This window comes from Dicentrarchus labrax, unplaced genomic scaffold (genome assembly GCF_905237075.1).
Source record: "Dicentrarchus labrax unplaced genomic scaffold, dlabrax2021, whole genome shotgun sequence".
Lineage (NCBI taxonomy): Eukaryota > Metazoa > Chordata > Actinopteri > Moronidae > Dicentrarchus > Dicentrarchus labrax.
Genome location: NW_026136705.1, coordinates 9,942,651 through 9,968,246, shown reverse-complemented (window position 1 = coordinate 9,968,246; position 25,596 = coordinate 9,942,651).

The window sequence follows — 25,596 nt, the reverse complement described above, 5'->3', positions numbered from 1 at the left end:
CAATGTTGTGCCACCGACTTTCTGTGATTCCCTTCATCCACACTTATTTTGTTCATGTTTTCATACCTCAAGGCTTCTAGTTCTGATGGGGAATAACAATATGGGTGGGGGAACACACTGTAACATGACAAATGTGACCTTAACAGACATCAATTTGCATACTTTACACCCCTTTAAAATGCTGTGACAGCAGAACTTTAAACAGAATATATTTTTATGGAGCTGTGTAGCAATGATGTGTTACTCAGGCAAGGGGTTATTGTATGACATGTAAATGTGCTTGTGGAACTTGTGCTTGACATTGCATGTTTATGTTTATATACCACATAAATACACATAGGGGTCATTCAATATGATTCATCCTCTGGGGACCTTGAATATCTAAAACAAATTGGGTCTGGTTGTTAGTTTTCAAGATACATTTAAAAAATTACGATGATGATGATGTATTGGTAGACACAGTAGACATTTTGAACTGAAATGAAGGTTGAAAGGTAACCAGAATCATTTAGTATTATCTTTTGGTACCAGTTTTCATGGCAATATGTCCAGTAGTCATTGAGATATTCCAGATGTAGCTTCACTACCTTAATTGAGTTGTTTCCAATGCAAATCAGCCATTCCCAAGAACATTCTTGCATGTTATTTTCTCAACAACAATAGTGGAATGAACAGCCATATATTACTGGAGAATTCAGTGACAAGTGTAATGGCAAGAGGTGGAATCGTGTATTTGCTTGCTTTTAACAAAAGACCAAATATGAAGCTTATTGACATGCTACAATTAATGTTTTGCATTTAAAGTGCATGCATGAACAAGAGTGCGCTATCCACCTTCCCATCCACAGCTGCAGAGCCAGCAAGGCCCATCAAAGGACCAGATGAAAGGCTGACCCAGAGAGCTCAGCTCTCCAATCTAAACACTGACATATGTTGCTGCGGCTCTTGGCTGCAGTCGTGGTGAAGGCCAAGCAGATGGGGGACAGCCAGGAAAGGTAGCGTTAACAGCTGTGTGTGTGTGTGTGTGTGTGTGTGTGTGTGTGTGTGATGTTGGGTGGGAGGCACAGTCAGGGCTTGATCCTGAGGACTTCAGTGTGACTTAAACCTCTCTCTGTGCTGTTATATATGCATTTTCATACACACCTGCCACACTGAGCTGATTGAGCTGCTGTGGGTGTCCAGATGTTGTGCTTTGCATGCGTGCAACGTTCTAATGAGGACTGCTACATGTCAGTGACACACTGAAGAAATTAAGTGGTTCTTAATAAATAATAATAATTAATAAATTAAAAAAGAGAATACATATTAAAAACTGTGTGAGAGGGTAAGGTACCAGGGCCTTAGCATTCAGATAATCACTATTAAGTCAGTGGGTCCAGCCATTGTAGTTTAGCTAGATATGAGGTTTGGTCAAACAATCAAACTCTTTGCTTGGCCGAGAGTAGGATTCAAAGGTAGCTTAAAGGCATGTTAGTTCAGTGTTGGAGAATGATGTTGCCTGTCAGAGTGCTCAGTAGATTTATGATTCCTGTCCAGGGCTTTATCATAGGTCAAAACATTGTTTGACTTTAATACTTGGCGTCCATGGGAATGCTCACCCAACTTTTGGCACATTTCATCATGTGTATTCATAACAATGCCTTCCAAAGCCATTAGAAATGACTGTAACAATAAATACCTATCTGAACGTTTTCTGATCTCCCACCTCTGTGATTAACCCTAACCCCTGAAACTACTTGTTTAAGGTTAGCAAATGACTGTGGACATGCTTAAAGGAAACCAACATTGACTGTTGGTAGTAGAGATTATAAACCACAATCTCTGGTTTTGTGGTGCAAAATCAAATTGTTCTCTGCAACCGTCATTATTCATACAGGCACAAGGAATCACTAGGCAGACAAATGTAAACATACTGTAGGCTAAGTATTTCATCAAATATCCGAATCTGCTGTTTTTTTTTTTTCTAGTGAGGACAGTCTTAAATAAACACAGACTGTTCACACTAGTTATTCCTCATTGGTGTGATGCCCTACAGGATTGTATTGTGAGTTGAAAATGAGTTGGAAAACTTTTTATGAAACCTTTCCAAAACCTGCGTGAACCTAAAATTTTAATGACCAAATGAGAGTCAGTCAGGTTGTAAAAAGTGATGTGATTTCTGGGATAATACATATTAATATGAGTAATGGTTGGTCAGTGCCATTAAATGTCCATCGGACAGGAGAGGGTGGGAGGAAATGGAAGATGTGAGGAGATTAGATGGAGTGAAAAATGGGCCGTTATGAGCAATACTGTTACCATGTAAAGTAGTAGATTGACAAAGATGAATTTCCCATCGTTCCCTGCTGTCCAATATATCACCAGGGGCTGGCTTTGTCCTTCGCTGTAAACCCTGATAAGTACAGGCTACCTCAAAGAGTTGCTAGAAAACAGTTCAGGAATGTCACTCAACTGTCACGGTCTACCATATAATATCTGTTTAGTTCATTCAAACAGTTGAACTACTTTTCTTGATTTATTGATGTTTTATATGTTTAGAAAGTCCTGGTTCTGATTTAAAAAAAGTTGTTTCCCTTGATTCCCCCAGTTTCAGCTGAATCTTAGACCAGGTCTATTTTTCATGTGCCTCCCAAAACCCATATTTAGACATATTTGTTCCTCTAAAAGCTGATTTTCTGTGAACAAATTATATTTTCATTAGACATTTTCTTGTGGTGGTAACCACTGTGTGCTTTTGCTCTGTTTATTACCTACCTGTTGGCTTTCAAAACTTCTTGGAATCCACTTTTGCAGAGTTAAACATAATTTGCTGTGTTTCATTTTGTTTGTTAGTTTAGTTTTTCCTCCTCAAATTCCTTATTTTTTTCTTTTTTTTGAAAAAGCCATTTGAGGTCATTATTCATTTATATTATTTTATTTTGAGGCCAGTTGATCTTGATAAAAAGGCACTGGAACTGTTTTATCTAAGAGTGGCATCCACCATGTGAGTTTTCCTTGTATCTTAACATTCCCAGTAACATCTTAACTAATGTAATCTCATTAAAACCAGACGCAGCGGCTGCTGGCTTCCACCCAGCTCATTCTGACTGTGCTCCAAGCATATAAAGATGAAGGATGCTCGATAACAACAGCTGAACACACTGAAGCAAAAAACTTTCAGACGAACAGACACGGCTGGGATAATCACATCTGTGGCTACTTCTATTTACATAGCTATCCATCTTTGATAGCAGAACCGCAGCTTTGTTTTGACCAGAAGGAGTGGAAAAGCTTCTCTATCAAACACAACAGTTGCTCTCTAAACACAACCAATTAGGATGACGGATGACTTGCGCCTCTGCAAGCATCCCACGAGAGACGTGAACATACAACTCGAATAACAACACAAACAAAGAAAAACAAAGAACGACATCAGAGAGCAAAGTGGAATATTTTTCATCCTGGGAATTTTGGTTCTTTGATTCCCTCCCCTTGGTCGATTGTTCTTTATCATACCTGACACTCTGTTCTATTTGAGGAGATTTGTAGCGCTGGTTTTGATGCATAATGGATGGGGGCTGACTCGGAGCAGTGCCTTGTGGGAAGATGGAGGAGAGCAGGGGAGGGCGTGCCGCTGTTGCTGATTGCTTCTTATTGAGCCCAGGTGCCCTTGGGATCATTGTTATAAAGCTCTCAGCATGCAGAAGCACTGTACTGTGTAATGCCTCCTGCTATGACCTACATGAGTTACATACAGTATATTAACACGTACTGTGTTCACAAAAGAGCTCTTTCTCCTTATTTGCAACTCTGTAACACACCATTATTGCCTTTAACTTCACTGTCTTCCTGGGACAGTAGAAGTCTCCTTGAAGAAATAAACCGTTGTAAACAATGTCGAGATGAGCTCCAGGAAACCAAACCTGGTCTTGCTAAAAGTGTTCTGCAGATCTGTTAAGAAAACTCATTACTGAGAACTACTTAGAATTACTGGTGAGAAATCTGTTTAATGAGCACAGATGAGCACACTACCCTGAGGACAGAATAACAGAGCAACGGAGGAATCCTTATTGTTTTAGTGATTCTATATTTATAAAAGAATATTCCAGGGGTCAAATGTTGCTTTGAGGGTGTTCAGGATGTATTACCTCACAAGCATTGTAATTCATTATCACAATCATTCATCATAATGTATGATGTGTCAAATTTTAACAAGCATCCTGGGTGAATGTACACAAGAATTTGATTTAAACTACCAGAGATGCTTTCTTATCCCTCCAGCTATTTCCTTTCTCATTTCTTTATCTTGCCCCTGTCCTCTTCCATTTTCCTACACAGTGGTATCTTTGTCAGAGCTGTCGCGGCCAACACAAATACGTTTGAGCCCTGGCTCTGCTAAAAAAAGGGAGTTATGTTCAGTGATGGCAAGAATTGATTTCCAATTTCCTCCACAATGACTGCATCATTTCCAGCGACTCAGGCAATTTGGCCTACATTACTGAAGCTGCCGGGGGCTGTAGATCAGGGTGACAGCTGTCTTCACCTGAGGCCCCGCTCACTGAGATCAGAGAGAGAGTGAAAGAGAAATTTACTCTGTCTTTTCACTGATGCCTTTTCGACCAGAAAAAAGGTCCCGTCCTTTAGAGAATTCAAGATTTGAACCTTTTTCGTGTTTTTTTGTTTTGTTTTTAGCTTTTATATGATGTTTTTATTTGGCCTTCGTATACATTTCCTGCTGTGACTCTGATGGTTTAATTTTACATTTGACATCTATTTGTATATCTGACAAGACCTGCCAGCAGTAGTCACTTAAAGGGCTCATTGAGGAGAAAGGGGCTGGAAAATTATCCTGCCAGGGTCTACTGATGGAATGAACATCTCCAGACAAGTAGAGGCATTTAGTCCAACACAGCTGCAAACATTGTTTGGAGACACCTTACTGGGAAAACTTACCTGGTATTGATTTGGATTTGGTTTCAGTTGGCCTCATTCTCCATTCCAGAGAAGAATTTGTCTCTTTTATGGACCATACAAACTCATTCTAAATGCCATGAAAGTATGTACTGTGTAAATAGCTGGACTATCTATCTCCAAGAGGTTTAAGAATAATAGGAAACATTCACATTGGAATGTAGGCTTTGTTGAATTCTTTCATCTTATTATTAGTAGACCATCTTGATCCTAAGGTGATGTTTTATACACCTATGTGATATATTTTATAGGACCCAAGCAGCGTCAGAAATACATGACTGTATAGCTATTTCATTTGCACGTTGATTAATCAGTCTTAATCAGTCAGTCATCTTATCAGTATGTCTTACAAACTGGATACCTAAGGTTAAAAGCTACCTGAAACTGGGTTTTCAGATCTTCCACTCCACCTGTACTCATTGCAGTAAGCTTATGATAAAAGTTTTAGCACAGATGTTCTTATGCTGTATTGGTTTGCTTTGTTCTTTTAAACCTATCCATCACCCACAGGCAGAAAGTCAAACCTAGTCAACATCACCTCTTCACTACATCACAGAATTAGATAACCAAAACCCAGTCAGGTTCTTAAACACATTGATCACAGGTTGGCAATTGACTTGCTGCTGTTGCAGAGCCAAAGGTGTTACATCAACACTGTTTACCACTCGTCTTCTCACTGATTTATCTAGTTTAAATACAAATCGGTCATGTTGTGCGTTATGGGTCCTTCAGCAGAGAATGGAGGTTTTGTTGTTTTTAGAGGTTGAGATTGGTAATGTGTTGATTCAGTGTGTTTCTGAGAGTGCTTCATGGGGAGCAGCAACGTAGTGATGGGCAGGAGGTGTGTGTGCGTGTGCATGTGTATGTTTGGAGATTATGGTGAAGGAGGGGTTGGAGCGATCAACCACTCAACCACAATCAGCCTCCAGCTGTCAGCTCTTCATCAGTCTCCTCCACTTTAGCTGGCAAATCTGCAAATGTCAAACTGTTAGGACAAGAGGGTCTGTCAATACACCAAAAACACAGTAACAGCAACTGAATGGCTTTCTTTTTGTATTTTTGTATCAGTGACAAATGTTTAAAAAAAAAAAAGAAAAAAAGAAATCCATCTTTGTCAGCAGCGTTTGACACACCAAACCATTTCCTAAAAGCAATCCTTTACCAAAACGACAAACAGACACAGATCACACCACAGTGACTATCATAGAGGCCAGGGTGACTACGCGCCCATTAGAAAGCCATCATCATTCAATTTACACCACATGTTACGCGTTAAATTGGGTCTCTATAAGGTGACAGTGGCTCCTATTAGGCGTGGTGTGAGGATGGAGCTTTATCATAGTGCTGGTACAGAGGGATAAGTGGGAGGCCATTTGTCAGCTGTAATGCATTGCTCTCAGCAGTTTTAATCAAAGAGCACTTTGTCCTTTTGACGAATGGTCTGGTGGAGGGTTGTTCAGCACTGAAATGCTTTTGTGGCTGTGTTAGATGGTCGGATTGAATTAGGCTTCAGTTACAGTGTATGCCTGTGAGGGTTTTTGTTTTTTATTATTCTTAATTTGATGAGGACATGAGAAAGTGCTGCAGTAAACCAGAGGTGCTGCTGCTTGATGAAGAAACAGCCTTAAAGGCCTATTGGCAGGAATGGCATATGATATTCATAGGTATGTTTTCATAAGGGTCTAATCACCTGAAAATAATAATTGTTGTTGTTTTGTTACTTTGGAATGAGCTTTTTCTTTTAATCTACAAAGGGAGCATGTCCTCTCCTATGAAGTCCGCCATGTTGAACCACCATGTTTTCTACAGTAGCCCAGAACAGACAAACCAAACACTGGCTTTAGATAGGGCATTGTATATTTTTTGTGAGTTTTGTGGCAACAATATTTTCTCCTACACCCGCGGTTAAGGCGAGCGGTTTCAGGTATTCGCAATCTGCAGTCTCTCTGCTGGATACCACTGAATCCTACACACTGGTCCTTTTTAAGATGTGACTATGCATTGTGTAAAACTTCAGAGAACGTTTTGAAGACGTTTTGTAGGCCTACAGTCATGGAATATGTTAGTCTTGCCACATACTGAAACATTAAATTCTGAAATTTAAGCAAATACAGAACATCACCACTGTTTTTTGCTGCAGTATCTATATGATCTTGTATTTCGAGCACAGTGAAGTTACTCTCTGTCTCTTCAGATCTTTTGTTCACCAAATCATCGCAGCAGATCAGTGCTTCTACTTTTGGGACATTTAAAGACTTCACATGGAATTATAATAAGATGAGAGAGGGCTGTGATCTCCCCTGATGGACCACAAAGAGAATGTGATATAATAAAGTAATCCCAAGATGGCTGTAGCTGTTTATAGGAAAATTCATTATCTTTTTTTCAATTTGAAATGGGTTTTATAAGTCGTGCTTTAAATGCTCAATATATTTGAGTGTCTTTGATAAAGGTGTACTTTTTTTCCTTAAGTAATACAGTGGCTTTAGCTCCAACAGCATTTTCACATGGATCTAAATACACACTGCAAAAGGTCAGAGCCTCAATTATGTGCAACATTTCTGTGGCATGAAATGAGTGAAGGTGAAAGTGCTTAGAAAAGAAACAAAGTGTGATCTACGGAAAGAGATTAAATCAATTTTTTAAACTGGCTTCCCTCAAAGACACTGGGATCTCCATTAGGTCCCCATCCATCCATGTAATATTCCAAATAGCTGAAAATCTAATACTGTTGACTAATGAGTTGGCTAATCCAAAACATGCGGTGAATCAATGTAGAAACCAGTGTCTGGATGAATGAGAAGCACTGCTCAAAATGTCTGGGTGCTTTCTGGTGGCCCAGCCTGTGATTAAACTGAGGGAGGCGAGGGGGGAAAAAATCAATAGTTGAATTCATCTCCCAGATCACAGGAATGTATTAGCGTTGTTAAACACATTCCACTTAAAGCAGCAGATGAGCGCTTTTCAGACACATAAAATGAGTCATCTTTTTAACCATCTTTTAGTAGTGCGTCTCCTCTAGTCATTAAATGCTGCCAGACCGTCATTAAGCTACGTCTCATTTCTTGTCAAATGGTCATGTCGATTGCACTGATTCATAGCTGCAGACGTCTCGAAGTCTCTCAAATGGTGGGAAATCACCAAAAGGTCTCATCAATTTAAAGCGAGGCCTGCGCTGACCTTAACTTCCTCTCCCCTTCTCACACACACAGACGACCGCCCACCCACACTAAAACTGTAGTCTGTAGTCTACAGCACATTAGAATGAACATTCTGTACACTGAAAGCTTTAGCTTGCTCTGACCGAAGATCCAATGTTAGTACAGGGATGCAGTGCAAAGGAAACCACTCTTTGCAGGATCATTTACCTACTTTTTTGCTGAGTGAAACATGTCCTTGGCCACAGGGTGGAGATGTTTGCCTATGAATAATCTCTGTGATTACACGTAATCACAATCTGCTCAGGTGTATCATTACCTTCATAGAGAGATTTTCTAACTTGAAAATTAAAGATGCTTTCATCATGGCCATTTACGTGTTAATGGAGCATAATTTTGTTATTGGGTGACCTAGTGACCCCACACATAGACTTGCACCTGCCGCCCTCTGAGCATATTATATTTCCCCATTAAGTCACATTATTTACTGAGAGACCCATAGGGCTGCACAATTAATTTAAATATTACCGAAATCACAATATGGCCAAGTGCAATATCCAAATTGCAGAAGCTGCTATTTTCTGTACTGTGATGATGCAGAGATGCCCAGCCCTACAAATCTCATTCTCCAGTTATAAGAAGACAAGTTTGTTTGTGATGCAAAAATTAACATTCCCACTTACTGGGAATTGTATTGTAATATCTGTCAAAATAATTCCAATATGAAAGGCTTTTACCATATTGTGCAGTCCTAGACACCCAGAATCCAATCAGTAATGTGATGATGGTATAATATTGCTAAGCCTCAGGTGTGTGGTGTGTTAGTTACTGGTAGTTTGATTGAACACAACATTTAGCACTAGGGCTCCCACGATTCTTTTTGAAAAAATATGTTTATGGAAATCCATATCGTCTATATGCAGACTGTGCAAACAATATGACCATTAGTTAGTGGTGAAGGACACAGTGCTCTCTTCCTGTGTGTGTTTTAAAAATAATGTAAAAAAATTATAAATGTAAATTGTAATACACCGCTCACCTTATAACTTGATGTAGCCTGTGCCCCAATACACATAGGCCTTGACCAGTTGTGAAGGGAAAGTACTTTCACAATGTTAACTTACAGTTTTTCTAACAAACTTTTTCCACCTACAAATTCCAGCACTTAAGAGCCCTGTGTGATCGTCTAGGATCCTCACAGTCTGTATATGGGGAAGTCGTATAATTTCATAGTTCAGCTTGACCAAATCTGCTACAATCCCATAGTAATGTTTTTTGCATGTCTGTCTCGACTTCTGCTCGACACTTAATGATTGTATAACATTAGAGCAGGTAGGGCAAGATGAAGAACAGTTGCATTTGTCTAGCAAAACGTGTTGTTTTGCGTTGTTGACCAGAGCCATATCTTTGGCTAACTAAGGTTATAATGCTCTGCTGGATGGTTGATTGATTGGGCAACAGTTTTCTGAGACACAATAGGTTGCTCGACAGGTTTCTGAGGTTTAGGGCTCGGTATCGTTCAAAAATGTTGACTTTGATACAGGTTCCTGAATATAACTTGTTTTCAATACCAATTTTATAACAGTATACATTACAATACAATTACTCACTTTAAAAGTGGGAGCTATTTGAAGACTTAAGAGCAGCTGGAGCAACCGTTTTAACTCTGTTTTTGTGCACTTTACTCAACCTGTATAACTGGACTGAAATGATGAAATAACACTGAATATCTGTACATTATTGGACTATATAAAAACTATACATAAATGTACATTCCTAAAAAGGAACATTAATAATAAACAGTATGGCAGCAATACGTCTAATCTAAACCCAAAGAAGAAAAGGGGAATGACTGTATACCACGTGTATTGTTGCGTGCTGTATGGGCTCACTGATGAGCGCTGATGAGTTTTACTCCATTGGTATCGAAATTTTCAACCGAATGACAAGACATTATTCGATACTCGTACTATGACAGCAATTTTGTAGTAAAAGTATCGAAGTTCGGTATGCAGCCCTAGCAGTGTTACTTTTGTTTGCAAAGGTATGGGAGGTGCTTTTGACTGTCATCATCTTTGAATGTGGATCTACACAGCAGACTACACAAGTTGTTATAGTACAGCGTTTTGGGTCCGTGTATCTTTTGGTCGTTCGATTTTCCTTTCAGAAATGGTATTAAAAAACAGAAAACGAGTGGTTATTTGTTTTTCGTTTTAAAATACAAAAATTAAAATTGAAATACAAGGCGTTTTTCTTTTTCATGGTCAAAAAGGGATGAGCGAAATTAAAGAAGTTATTCAATTTTAATTTTCTATTTCATATAATAAAAAATAAAATCACTAGAAAACAGAAACGGAAAAAATGCCTGTTGTTTCATATTCTGAGACCGGATGTTGTCATTTACAGGATGGTGCTTTATAAAAGAAACAGTAGGCTAGTAGACTGCGGTCAAGCCAGCCGTGACTCTGATCTCCGTGGTCAAATCAGCCGCACTTAAATTTCGAGTGTACAAGTATTATCAGCATTATGCTATACTATGCATTACTCGCTTTTTTTTTTATTTTGTACTTTAGTGGTATATATTCTCTTATACATTTGCCTACCTAAACCTTTCCTAAACCAGCTCACATGCAGTGAACCTGGGACCCTGGTTTCTGGGCCTTTTGGGCAGTTTCCCAGTTGGTAGTCCAACCATTGTCATGAGTTGTCAACATGAAATGATTTCCATCTTACCCTGTCAGACTCACAGTTGATTTTCAGTTTTAGCAGTGCTTTTGTTTCTGCTTGTTGGTGCTTTGCCACCCAAGCACTAAGGGACAATGCAAAGTTGTGGGCTAACCTTCAGTGTGGTTCAGTGAGGATTCTCTGACGGTGGCCAGCGTGCTCCCCATCTCTCTCCTGTCTCTACACTTGGTTTCCCAGTGTTGCTGCCACAACGCATGCCAAACCATGCTCTAAGAAAACCTCAACCGAGCATGAAAGCCCTGCGCCTGGCAGTTTCCAGCCCCACCACTCTCGGGGATACGCCTTAATTGGCTCTTTTCTTGAGGTCCTCCTCTGCTAATATATCTTAAGTACAGTGTAGCATTAGCATTTGCTCATGCAAAGAGGGTTTTCTTTTCCCATAGAAGTGTTACTGATATTTCCCAGGGTTCAGTTCAAAGGGAATGTCAGTGCTGGCCAGATGGGTGCAAGAGAAGGTCAAGAGTTCTCTTCCTCTCTCAACCATCTGCACACACACACACAAACACACATGCAGAGAAGATAGAAACAGGGAGATGAAGTTATGACCCTCTGTAAACTTATTGAAGAGCAGGAGGATCTTTAAATCAAACTAAATTCATTTCTAGGGAGATAAGATGGATCTGTCTACCAGGTCATGTCTTTACAAACTGTTCTGATTCTGAAGTACTCTTAGAGCCAGACAGATCGATACACACAATGCTACCTGGCTTTTGGCACTAGTCACAAATTCAGCAAAACACAATATCCTGTTACCCACTGCTAAATTGGATCATTATTTCCTGTTCTCTTCTTTTAGCTAAGTGTGTTCCGATATGATATTTCTTTTACTCACAATCTTACACTCTATAAAGGCAACTTACTGAACCATGAGTAGAGATTTGGTATAGCAGAAAGTCAGGAACAGCTACTTCATTATTACTGGAGGTGGTAGTTAGTAGTCCATGTTGTTTAGAAACAACACTTGCTTAGTTAGCAAAGATGTCAGGCTGACTACATCTGCATCATCAATCAGAGTGGGATACATCTCCCTATATGGGCCTCCCCATTCTTCTGCATGAATCTCCTACACACACAGTACAGCATTTACAGTCCACACAGACCTTTGCCCTCATTTTATTTGGGGGAGAGTCTGATTGTTTCAGTGTGCTACATTGAGCATTTTTTGTTTGACCACAGTAACACCGCATTTCCTGGTGCTTCTGCTACAGAAAAACATTGGTTTTCATTGTCTTCACTGTGAAAAGCTAGTTCGCAGCTACAAGTCGTTTCTCAGCTGACAAAAATCCCAAGAGAAAATGTAGTCAATCATGTGATTATGTGCAACTTCCAGCTCTGAAGACTCCATGGAAGGCAACCCGCAGCATCTGAGACTCATTCTACATACATAACACATATAATACACAACAATTCATGTATTTCGGTACAATAAAAACATAATTATGAATATTCTATTCCATTTCTGCCAATAAATCCTCGTAAATGTTACATACTGGACTTTTTGAAGGGGAAGGCTCGGCGAGTAACACACAGGTGCAGTTAGGCTGTGGGTGTGCTACCCAGAGGTGAAGGAAGCATCAGATCCTTTAATTACATAAAAGTCCTAATACCCCACTTTTGAAATACTCCACTGCAAGTACAACAAAACAGAATCCTTTCCACCCACTGCTAAAAAAAACCTAGAGGGAACAGCAATTTGAAAGACCTGTCTTATTTTCTATTGCTACTATTGCTTTAATAAAGCAAATGTATTTATTAAATCAATGGAATAACCAGCAGATTATTCTTAATTACTTACTTAATAGCTGCAGCCCTAATGGCAAATAGTTGTTTGCTGCCATATTAATATTATAAACCTCATATACAATATATAACCTTTAAATACAGTTACAGTAAAGGCTCAAATGGGTGAAATTACTATATAAAAGGAGTCGCTTGTAGTGGCAAACCCACAAAGGATTATCACCCAACTCTGCAATTTATTTAAGCTTTTTAGCTTCTTTTAGCTCATTGTTCTGGTTTGACAGCCCCTTGTTCACTCGCACTGCTCTCATTAGTGTCGTTTCCAGATGCGGTAAGCAATTGATTTGAGGGAAAAGCTCTAAAATACTCACTGTACACTACCTGCCAAGCACCAGACAGAAGACAAAGTTAGTGATTAGCTGGTGAACATGGTGAAGTATATAGCAGCTAAAGGGCCGCAAATGTGTGAAAAGGAATTTCTGGTTTTCAGAATCTAGACATGTTAATGTTGGAGGCGTTTCCTGGCTATGTATGAACTCCTAATGGACTCTTGTCAGATGATTACTGGATTTTATCCCTAAGTGTTCAGAATATAAAATAAAATGACTGCATCAGAGTTATGAGTGGGTAGCTTGTCCATTCTTAAATGCCATGTATCCTATATACGTATGTTTAACAACCAGCACTGCTCCCAGTAGCGCCCCAACAGCGTGTTATCTGTTGTTTGCGGATTCTCACTGTTTTTTCTCTTGTACATAGTGTTTATATTTTATTTATTATTTCCCTACTCCTTACTGTTTTTTATACTGTTTTTTCTCTATCCACTTTGCTGCTGCAACATTGGAATTTCCCCATTGTGGGACAAATAAAGGAATATCTTATCTTACATGGCATTTGCACTCTGCTCCTTCTGCTATATTTGCTCTTTTCATTTTTTTTTTCAAATAATGCAAGTGCCTCATTATAACACACCACATATACATAGTAGCACAACAACAGCAAAAAGCAAAGTAGACAAGTACAGAAAACATAACGACTTTGACATATAGATCCCATACCTACCTACCTATAGGTCCATCCACCATTGGCCGTATTACCTTTGATGTAGTTTTAGTCCATGTGAGACTGACCAACATCAGTTTCTGTCCTGATAGTTTCATAGTTAAGCAAGAAAGTCCCTTTGACCAAAACTTAACACACTCTACTGAGAGATGAGTGGCCTCCAAATGCTTAGAAATGACTGATCATTACCTTCAAGCAAAGAGCTAATCCTCTCGTGTGGTAATTAAACATCTCTTTGTACCACAAAGTCACAGTAGGAGGGGTCTCCCTAATCTATTTTAATAAATACATTTTCTTGCCAAAACAGTAATTTATCCAGCAATTTAAATTTCAGAGGGAAGTGACACATCTTTAGAGGGTAGACCCAGCAGAAAAAACTCCAGGATCTTTTTATTTTTAATTTTGAAAATACCACTAAGCCCATTGGCTATGCAGTCCCAAAATGTGATATAAAATTACATTGCTAAAAAAGATATATACACACTTCATGAAGGCTTCGAAGCATCACACAAATTAGACTCTACTTTCGTGCTTCTGCTCATTAACACAGCTTTCTTACCTCTGAGGGGAATCAACTGCTTTCTCTTTCTCCTAGCCTCTTTAATCTCATCCTCTCTGTCTCTGCTGTACTGCGTCACGAAGGTGTTGCGTAGGAAGGTGACTCTGCTGAGACATATAGTGAAGGGCAAATGTTGACACATTCAGCTATCAAAGGAAGTCATGTTGATTAGGCAGCAAACACCCCATACCTTGTAAGCCATCACATTATTTATTTTTATAGCTGAAGCCTCTTTTTCTGTCAGAGTAAGCAGTACAACAGTACGTCACTCTGGGTTTCTGCAAGAATTGTTCCAAGTAGGTTTTTTTTTTAAGGCGCCACACTCTTGATGGATGAAAGGATTAAAGCAGACTTCAAGAAGTACAGACATTGTGCAAATTTAAAATAGAGTTTGGAGAGATTGATAACTGCAGAAAAGAGATAAATCCAGAAAAAATATGAATGGGAATTGTTAAAAAATATGATTTCGCTCAACAAAAACCAACAGCAGTTATCACATTTTTTTAAATGTCAAAGGCAATGATTTGGTAGTGGAGTTCATGATAACATAAGTAGTTCATTAATTTCGGTCTTGCAATATATTAGGTTATAAATTTGCCAGTGATGACCTTGGATTATCTCTTAATGTCACTTATATAAAAAGTGACAAAATACTAAAAACCCCAATTATGTATATATGGTTTTTTTTATACACAATACTACTGACACAAATTCAGTCAATACACAGTAAGTGCTGATTTTCAGTGTGACTTTGGTCACATTAGCACACTGTGTGTGCGTGTATACACGAGCTACAGAGTGTCAAACCAACAGACAGACAGGACGAGTGGACAGATAAATGAACTTGACAGACTTATAGGCAGCGTTCATATTCTCGCCTCTTCAGATTTCGGAGTGGTGATTTGTGGAGACGTGGAGGAGACGGGCTCGGATATTGTGATGGTGTACTACTGATTGATGAGAACTCTAACCAGCGAGCTCTTCCTGCCAGCCTGCTTCCTGTTCAGGTCAGTACCAGACAGCAGAAAGAGGTGATTGATGTCATGCTTCTGACTGGCTGATCGTCTATAAAATCTGACAGACTTCACCAGGTTTTCCAACAACTTACAGATATACAGATATATTTGTCCCACTTACAGTACCCGTTCTGATTTAGGATGAAGTTACAGGATGGTATGTGTGGTATTCTAATTCTTAGTGGATTGTTCAAAGTAGTCTACAGATTGAGTAAAACTTAATACTTGGCTTATTTATGACACATAGCAAGGCATGTAAAATCAAAATTCCCCTCTAATGCCAGATAAGTATAAATGGAATAGACAGCTTTTAGAATTCTGTCAGTTCTAAGCAGAGAACACATTTATGTGATCTATGTGAATGCTTTGTAGTAAATTTCCCTGTCTGCAACCGTTAGTTTATACTCTAAGTTAAATGTGTAAAAGCCTGAATAATGTACATCTAAAATAAGTGGAATCAGGTCAGATCATAATTTTTTTTTACTTGTCACTAATTGTTTAGTGCTAATGCAAATAAATGCAATTAAGTGCAAATGTTAGCATGATAACACACTCAACTAAGATGGTGACAATGGTAAATACTGTAACTGCAAAACTTCAGCATCTTAGCATTGTTGTTGTGAACATGATAACATGCTGACATTTACATTTGCTAACAGCATTTAGCTCCAAGTACAGGGCTGTCGATTCTTAGTCCTGTTATGTTTCCATCACCTGTATTATGAATCCAGTTGGCCAAGTTTAATGTAGCTTCCAAAAACTTAATTTACTTGATTTAAAGTCTAATAGAATTTCTCAATGAGTACCTTTGTTTTATAACCTTCTAACATCACACATTAGACATTTCTGTAACAGCATTTCTACGTGAGGACAGCAGTGTGTGATAGGGATGTGTGTGAGACAGTATGAAGGGAGAGTGGTTGGAAGCTGCCGATCTGTCGACTGTCATTCACTGTTCAGCTCACTGCCTGTCATCATCTTCAGCCTAATCATTTTCCCCTGGCAGCTGATTGCCTTTTATTACATGCACCACACTAATAATCCAGGAGAGAGCCTCCACACACACACACACACACGCGCACACACACACACACACACACACACAGCATATCAAAGAAAGATGTCTGTTGACGTCTGACAGCTGTGTTCGACTCAGGATCAGCATACCATGTTGAGTTTCTGCCAGAGGAAACTGAGAGAAAGCGTTTGATTTCTCATGCAGCGTGGGGAAGAAGGGAGGGCGGAGAGGGACAGCAGTGAAATTCATTAATTCCAGCGATTTGCCAGTCAAAGCATCTTTTTTTTTCAACCAGAGCGAACATAAACAAACACAATCATGTGCAAATGAGTCCAAATGAGATGTGACAGTTCTATTGGGCTTAATTTATTAGCAGTGATTATGCAGGCCCGCTTTCCACTGGCAGCCAGCAGAGACGACTGAGCGTAAATAAAAGAAATCAGCGGCTTTATGAAAAGTGGATATTATTAATAGTGATTGCTAAAGCTGCTGGCATGATGAAATTCATTTAAGCACTGATATGCCTAGCCGTTATGAAAGGAATTGTCTGTTTTTACTTCTTGAGCACTCAATCCAAACTAGAAATGAGCTTTTCATGCCTTGCTCCAGGCACTATTGTCTCAGCAGGGGTTAAACGGACACTATGAATTTTTAATGCAATATATTGGATTTCTACATAATGGCACACAGTGTGAAGTTATTGTAAGCTTTATGGGAAGTTGGCAAAAGATTGTAATGTAAAGATTGTTTTTGCTTGACATGAATGACCTAAAGCTGATTATCTGAAAATGTTCCAACTCTGCTTGCACAGCTTGTTTGCTTAAAATAAGTTTACACTTAAATACTTCCAATTTTTACAAACCTGAAGTGAGAAGTTATAATCCTGTTAAACTGAACCTTAGCATTTGTAGGGGAGTCCCTGGTAGCTATATTAAAAACTACGAAACAGCATATATCATCTATAGTCTTGCAGTGGCACTCAGGACTTCAATCAACAAATAACTGGGAGTCACATGATACAGGACATCATACTGAATGCACAGGGAATAGTATACCGTATATATGTTCCTATACATTCAGCCTTCTCTCACTGTGGACAGCTGTTGAGAGGGATCATGAGTTCCCAGCAGTGCACTGTGGGATAGTTTATATTCAGCTGACTGAAAATCAAGAGACTAGCCTAGTAAGACTTGCACATATACAGTACATTTAACACCTGTTATGTTATATAAAGCTATTTAATCTACATCTCATGCAGACAGTTCTTCATGACTCCACCCATTTGTCCTGATCTTTGTATTCGAGCTATGAACGCCTTCCCCTATAATCTAATGATATGTGCTTGGGTTTACTGTAAGTTTGAAGTAGAGAAAGAAATGCAAAGAGAAAATAGGGCGAGCTGCAAGGCATCGATTTCACACTGTGATTACACTGTCCTGACAGCTTGCCATTAATCATCTTGGTGGCGTGGAGGAGCTGTTATCATACAGCATTATCATGGAAGGCTCTCACCTGTCACCTAGAAAACCAAATTCACTGATGTCCTTCTGATCGATAATCCAGGCGGCTTTGACAGTGCTGGCCACTGGGACTTGTTTAATCAACCCGTCGGCTGAAGCTGTCCAGGCTGCTCTGCAGGAAGTCGGGCTGATATTCTCCATATTTCTTCTGCACAGGGGTCAGAGGTTACAGGTCATGGAGGGATCTGAGGTGTTTTTTTGACATACAGAAGGGTGGCTTATTCTAACAACAGGCGGTGGGAGTAGAATTATGCTTCCCACTTGTAGAGCATTTTCATTTTTATCTGCAGTGCTGTGCTTAGATCAGTAATTATATAACATTTGATCAGCACATTACAGTGGACTAATGGATGGTAATAAAGCACAAACCATGAACCAGAGTTAAAAATGTCTCTTCAATCATCATCATTCCACAGTCATATAGTCATCTAAAATAATTGTCTTTTATCTGAGCAGGTTTGTTTGACAAGGTGTTTAATTTGCCAGATTAGCATAATTTGCATGTTAGAGATGAAAACAAAAACAACAGACAGAACAACGGTTGAAGAGCCTTAATTAGGCGTGTGAAGATGCTCCATAATTGCTGTAGCTTTGGTGTTACTGTAAACAGAGTGTGTTTGTGCTCCTGTGTGTTCATGTGTACACATCTGTTTCAACTGCATACACTCAGCTAGATTTTGGAATAATTATAGAGGTCTAACAATCATGGATTAGGAGCAAATCTGGTAATTTAGCTAATTATCATTAGCCAAAACCCAAACGGTAAAGGGCATATCTTCTAATTCAATGAGAAAGTCAGATTGTGAAAATGAAGTTGATTGTTTTACTTCAAATGTCAATTCATGTGTTCCACAGAACACTAAACCTCCACATGAGTCTTTATGCATAGTCAGAGAGGGTTTTGCTGAGTTGTGTTTCAGCACCCTGGTCACCTGGCCCGATAGACAGGCCCTACTTTAAAGGACCAGTGTGTAGGATCTAGTGACATATAGCTAGTACTAAGCGGTGCAACTAACCAAACACCACTTGCATCTGTATTTGAGGACTTGGGAATGAGAATTCGCTGTGAAGTGTGTAGGAGAAAGTAAGGTGGCTACGAAAAATGCAAAAGGCCAAACATGGTGGTTCAACATGGCGCTCCCTCTATAGATTAAAAACAGCTCATTCTAAGGTAACAAAAACACATTGATTCTTTTTTTCAGGTGAGTATACACTAATGAAAACATACCTGTGAATATGTAAAGCTTACTAAAAGTTACACACTGGACCTTTTAAGGGGGCACACTGATTTTATGCAAGTTACCGGTCCCCAGGAGTGCTACTCAAAACAGTTTTAAATTGTCTGATGTGGTTCTGGAGGGAGCTTTCAAAATATAACCCTGATGTTGTCATCTTAAAGAAGAGCAAAACTAAATTGCTGCAGTACCCCTTTAGTGCTATATTAACCTTGTAAGGCAGCTGGAGTTGTGAGATCCTGAAATCACAAGATCCAACGAGAATCCATCTTGCCAGGATTCAAACTATGCGCTTGTATCAGAGCACAGTGGTACCGGACCAATCAGCATCCTTTGAGGAACTGCTGGCAGCTACAGCATGAGTTATGGACATGGTTTTACGCTGTCTGTGTGTGTGTGTGTGTGTGTGTGTGTGTGTGTGTGTGTGTGTGTGTGTGTGTGTGTGTGTGTGTGTGTGTGTGTGTGTGTGTGTGTGTGTGTGTGTGTGTGTGTGTGTGTGTGTCAGAAGTGACTGTTCGAAAAGCAACAGCTGTTACTAAAGAGGTTAGCATCGATGCTGCTAGCAAAGAAGAACAAAGAACGTCACTGAAAGCTTGCATCGATGGAAAAGATGTATTTGCTCTTCTCCTGGCTGGCTCCGGTAAGAGTTTGACCACGTTATATGGTTCATTAATCTGGTTGGTTCACCCCTGATAGACGGTAATAGACAGACGGTTCATCCAGTTGAGTAGTAGTATTTCTTGCCTGCCCTTTTTCAAACCAACGATGACTTCCTCGATGGCTCTGTGTAACGAACAGTGTGTGTGGTGGCTAGGTGGAAGTGCCACAGTAAATACCAGCTGAAGGTGCTTCTTCCAATACAGTGAGACCAAACCAATATTCCTCTTTCAGTTAGCCAATAATGAAATTTCTGGAGCCACTCACAGTCATTGAGTGATGAGCCTGTAAGGGTCTTAAAACCCATTACATGTTCTGATTGTGTCAATCTAATGCACTAATTGAATGCTATCCCTCAGCCACTTTTCATCAGTGAAGAGCCCATGCTGGTGAACTGATTTGGATATAATTTGCACAGTGCGAGCTACAATCGCAAGAGACAAACATTTTCCCTCTCATTAAAGAGCACATTAAAGATTATCTTCTCTAGTTGCCACAGTGACTCTATCTAATATGATTTGCTGGAAGTGCACAGAGAACAATTTCCCTGTGTGATCCAGCGAGACTTGTATTTTCTCTTCTCTCTTCTCTCGCCTCCTCTCTCTTCTGCAGTAAGTGAGTCTAAAGAGACCTCTTTGATCTTGTCTCATTGCTCTCAATACTCCAGACTGAATTTAAATCACAAGGCAGACTATTTTAAGAACAAAGCTGCTGTCGTGCTGAACAAGGGAAAAAGAGGAGCACTTTTATTTCTCCTTTCAGAATGAAATTTGCTAGACAGAAGGGGAAACTGTGCTTATTAGTGTGTGTCATTTGAATCCATCACACACATTAAAAATGAGCCTCAATGACGATAGTAGATAGTTACATGCAGTGAAATAAGCTATCGTAAAGACTTTTGGAGTGTTATGCAATTGTAAATATGTACTGAATGTAGTGCTTTGTCTTTTCACAGCTAAAACATGTAGATGGTTAATTAATTAAATCATCTTTAAGAAGTTATGTGCTTGTCATTATTGACTGTACGGCTTACATTACTGCCAGAGAAGTTTTTTCTGGGAGTTTAAAATGTTTTCTTAAGCAGCAGAATTTTCTCAGTACATCTAAGACCCTAATAATCTTTTAACTGAAGCTACATTTTGATGAACATTTTCAGATAGCAACAGCAATTTTTCTGTAATTGGATTTGTGAATTATTTTTGTCTGATACTACTTATTGACCAGTTAATAGTTCTCCATACTTAGTTCCTATTTTTCTCTCGACCCTCTCTGCTGCCGTAGATTTGGGCGTGGTACAATACGGAAGGGCTTTTAACCGGGCAAATGTTTCTGCCCTCTGAACACTTTGGGTTTGCCCAACCTGGTCCACAGTCTGTTTCCACAACTTTGCTATCACTCATCTGTGGAACGTCACTTGAAGAGGTCTGATTGATTTTTTGAATTGAATTTTTCTCTATCTGTAGGTACAACTTTTGTATATCAATAAAAATATATAACCTATATACATTGGGTCAAATGCAATGTCAAATGCAGAGAACAAATTTCATTTCTTGTATGTAAAATGCTGTAAATGCTGTATAAACTGTGAAATGACAATAAAGACTGATATTTGTATATTTGTTGCATTTTGATTACATTTCCATTGTAAAGGCCAAGACTAGACCTAAACTAAGTTTATGTAACTTGCCCCAGATCACTGAAATTCTAGGTCACTTTCTGATTTTGTTTGCCTGTCTCTGTAATGACTGTTACCATGCTGTGTCACTGAGGAGTCAGTATCCGTGTTGTAATCAGCTCTACATGCATTACAAACGCTGTCAGCATTTCAAAGGTTTTCCCCTCTCTGCTTTCTGCCCGTATAGAAAGGCTTGCTCTTATTTTTCATGGTTGCCCTTTTCAAAAAAGCCAGCAAACATGCCATGAGAAAGGTCAGCAGGATCTGAATAACATTAAGGATCTTCACAGTCTCTTTTCTTCTTGTCTCTACCATCCAAATAAGACATCCATCTACTCCTCTCCTCCACAGGTAACTCTTGAGGTAGAAAAACTGTCTGCAGACCAGTTCTACAGTAATCTGCAATGGTTGTCTGTCCTCCCTGACTCTCGCCATGACAGACTCTTGGCACCTCTGTTTCTTTTATTTTGCTGACTGACATGAAATCTGCTGGCAGGGTTCCCTGCCGTAAACAAGGAGGGAATGTGTCAAAGGTTGGAGCGATGGGGATTTAAGCTTGACAAGGGATCTAGGCTGAAAGCCACATAAAGCCTGACTCATAAAAGGGCATGGCTGCTCGTAGCAGGTGTCAAACAAGGAAGATGCATGTAATGGCTCTTTGCTGATGGACAGACTCAGGGCTGCCAGGAGAGAATAATAAAGCCAGAGCTACAATATCAACTCTATCTAGATGTCCCCAGAAGGGGGCAGTGTTGCACCACCTGTCACTCTTACTTCCTTCATTCTCACTATCTCCCCCCTTTTCCTCCTCCTGTCCTCGCTGATGTGTTCTTCATTTACCTTTACTGCAGAGGCATACACCAGGCATCCTCCACTCTGGGTCTCCTCATTTCCCCCTCTCATGTTGCCTCTGATAAAAGACAACCACAAAAGAAACAACCGAAACCCAGAGCCATCATCTCTTTGAGCTTTGAGAGGAAAGTGGTTGGTTGATCATCAATAAACTCCCATGATCCCAGGCTACTTTACAACATTATAATGCTACATCTTTTGTTATTGTTTAATGTGAGAGACCCCTAGTGGTAAGAACACACTGTGCGTTTAAGATAACTTCATCCAGGTTTAACAAATTAACCCTCAAGCTATGTTCAAAGAACCAAATTAGTTTAAAGAAAATAAAGAAGATAATTTCCCTGATAACAACATGTTAGCCTGAATTAGTTAACAAAATGTAGCTTGGTGTTAAAAGCATCCACTGATGCTGAAGATGCTGATATTTGTAGAGTAAAGCAACTGATCGCTTATATTTTGCCCACATATTTTTTTAAACAACCCTTTCATTGCTAAACAAATATCCGTCAACAATTACAAAATTCTGTTACCCTCTGAGTTTTATTTTTATCTAGCCAATAGAGCACTACAGTTCTCCAGATAATAGTATTGATTACTGCTGCAATATATAAACCACAAGTTTATCATGAATGTGTATTGTAAATGTAGAAAGCACTGACTAGACAATATTGATTTTATTTTTTTTAAATTAAAAAGCCAATTTTGGCCAGATACAGAACAAACAACAAACAGTAGGAGAACTGAACCTTTTCATACCTCCTTTGACCTCTTTCATCTTACTGTATCACCTGCCTTCTTTCTTCCCCTTCATGTTACATTGTGAGGTTAGTTATGGCTGTGATCGAAGCCAGTTTGTCTAAAATCTCCCCCATCCAAAGCAGAAACACCCCACGCAGTCTCCCCTTACACGAGTCTGTTCCACAGGTGGGAGAGAGCGAGTGCAGTTTGTTTCAGTGTATCGCAGCAGGCTACTTTTCTCCCTGGTTCACAATACCCATTGATTTGTGAGCTGATGCTGCGCTGTTCCCTAGGCAGTCTGAGGCATCTCTCCTCTCTCTTTCATTCTCTGCTTACTCACCCCCAGCCTGGCAGAAGTCATTTGAGGACAACTGCAGCGCGAGAAGACGGCAACACATCGCTGGTGGGCGGGGTGTTGTTTGTTTCATTAAACATGACCCCAGTGCACTGTGGAAGAGGCATCTCGTACTGACAGCACGTACATTTATTTTGCCGGTGCTGGAGGGAAAGAGACACAAACAAATTGATTTTGAAAAAGCTTAAGCAGCTGTGCATCTGGATCCTAATGAGAAATGGGATGTTCGCTAAATAAGCTCAGCAGGAAATATTTCTTACTAAATATCTCTTGGAAGCCCTATGTAGCCTGTGATGAATTTGTTCTATATCATATGGACATAATTTACATTTAACTTATGACATGTTTCTTCAAAGGAACTCTGAGTTCTAGGATTTTCTCAGATTCATGATAATATGATACTCAAAAGAGACAGCGTGGGGTTGCTGCATATAAATTCAGGCTGTGCCAAGGACTGCAGTTGACTTATGTCTGTCTGGACTGGAATGCAATGCGACCTTTAAACTTTCTCAAAGACATTCCTGAGGAAGAAAAGAATCATTACAGAGCAGGATATTGGAACAGACTACTTCCAGTGGACTCAGATGAGATTGATTAAACCCAAACCACATTTAATATACCGTATACTCTTATTTTGACAAATGTTTGCTGAGCTGTATTTTCTCCACCTGCTGATGAAAAGAGTCTACCCTTCCTTTTGTTCTTTCCCTATTCTTTGCTCCAATCCCCCCCTGGGCCAGCTGCTGGATCTCCAGGATGGATAGAGGGATTTAAAGATAGACCGACTCAAGAAAAGCCAAGATCAGGGAACTGGGGCTAAAATGAGGGCTTGGTTTAAAGGCTGTATATCCCCACTGACAGAAAAGAAGGGAGAAAATGGGTAACCATAGCCTCTTGCTCTTTTCCTTCCTCTCATCTCCGTCTTCCTGCCACCAGTTCTCAATTCTTCTTTTCGGGAACCCCAACATTCCTGTGGTAGAAAGTCACTGCTGGATCCTATTTCCTACCAGTCTCTGCTGAGAGTACATTTTGTTAGCAGATTGTTACTGATTCAAAAGGCTGTGTAATCCATCCAGTTTCCTTTAGCAGTTGACTTTTTTCCCTACCTGACCGTAAAACATGGTTCTTTTCAATCAAGGTTTTTTCTAACCGCTGCAGTGATCTCTGTAAACTAGAGTTATGTGTATTTAGAGCCAGATAAGTCATTGCAACCTTTGCTGTTCTGACAACCTGCTGACATTATGGGTTCAGTGTGGAGGCTTCAGTCTTTGAGGTCTCAGAATGGAAGCCTGAGAGTCTTCCTCATGGTACGTACTAGACGATAATGATGGCTAGCTTATTGCCAAAGTTCTCCACTAACTCAAATTACCAGTGACCAGAGTGGATTACACTAAGTTTATAATCATCGGTTTTACTCTGACTGTCCATCAACATGCACACCGTGTAGGAGCCATAAAAGTTTTTATAGCTGTACCGAACAGTCACACTTGAAGATGGGGTGAAAAGTTGAGAAACACTCAAAATACAGGGACAATGGACCCCCTTTTCCAAACTGTCTGTCCTCGAAGGCATTTTTTGCATTGCACTTGGTTGTTCACACAAAAAGTGCTTACTACTTCACCTCCACACTGCTGGCCAATCGCCACGCAAGGTGGGTGTGCTTGTTGCATTTTTGGTTTTACAAAGGTACAGAAATTGTTGGACACTGCCATCATTTTTGTATTTTATGCACCTGTTAACACCTGTTGTGGATGTAGATGGCCATTTTTATTGATATCATTTAGTTGGCTGTGCAGGATATTTGACTTTACTGTTGGGTTACTGTATGTAAGTCTAAATACTGAAGCACCATTTCTGTGGTTTTTTTCATTTCTGTGGTTTCAACACAATTCCTTAGACTGGGTGACAGCTATTTGCATGACAAATGACGTGTTGGGATTGTTGCTCCTGCAGTATAATGTATAAAACAGAACTGCAAATGTGTTTTGAGAAACTATCCTGATCCTCAAACAGAGCCTAATGTTGCATGATGCACTTCTCCTTGTCTGTTTCACTGTGAGTTTTGAAAATGATTCTCTCATTCAAAAGATGTGAAGTAGAAGAATAGATTTTCTTGTAGAAGAATACATTTATTTGTACAGGAACATATTTTAGTTTAGTTAGTTAGAATATATCATGTGCACGGCCCCCGGTTAGCTCAGTCGGTAGGGCTGGCGACCCATATACGGAGTTGCTGAAGCAGCCCGAGTTCGTATTCAACCTGCGGCCCTTTTCTGCGTGTCGTCCCCTCTCTCTCCACCCACCTTCTATAAAAAA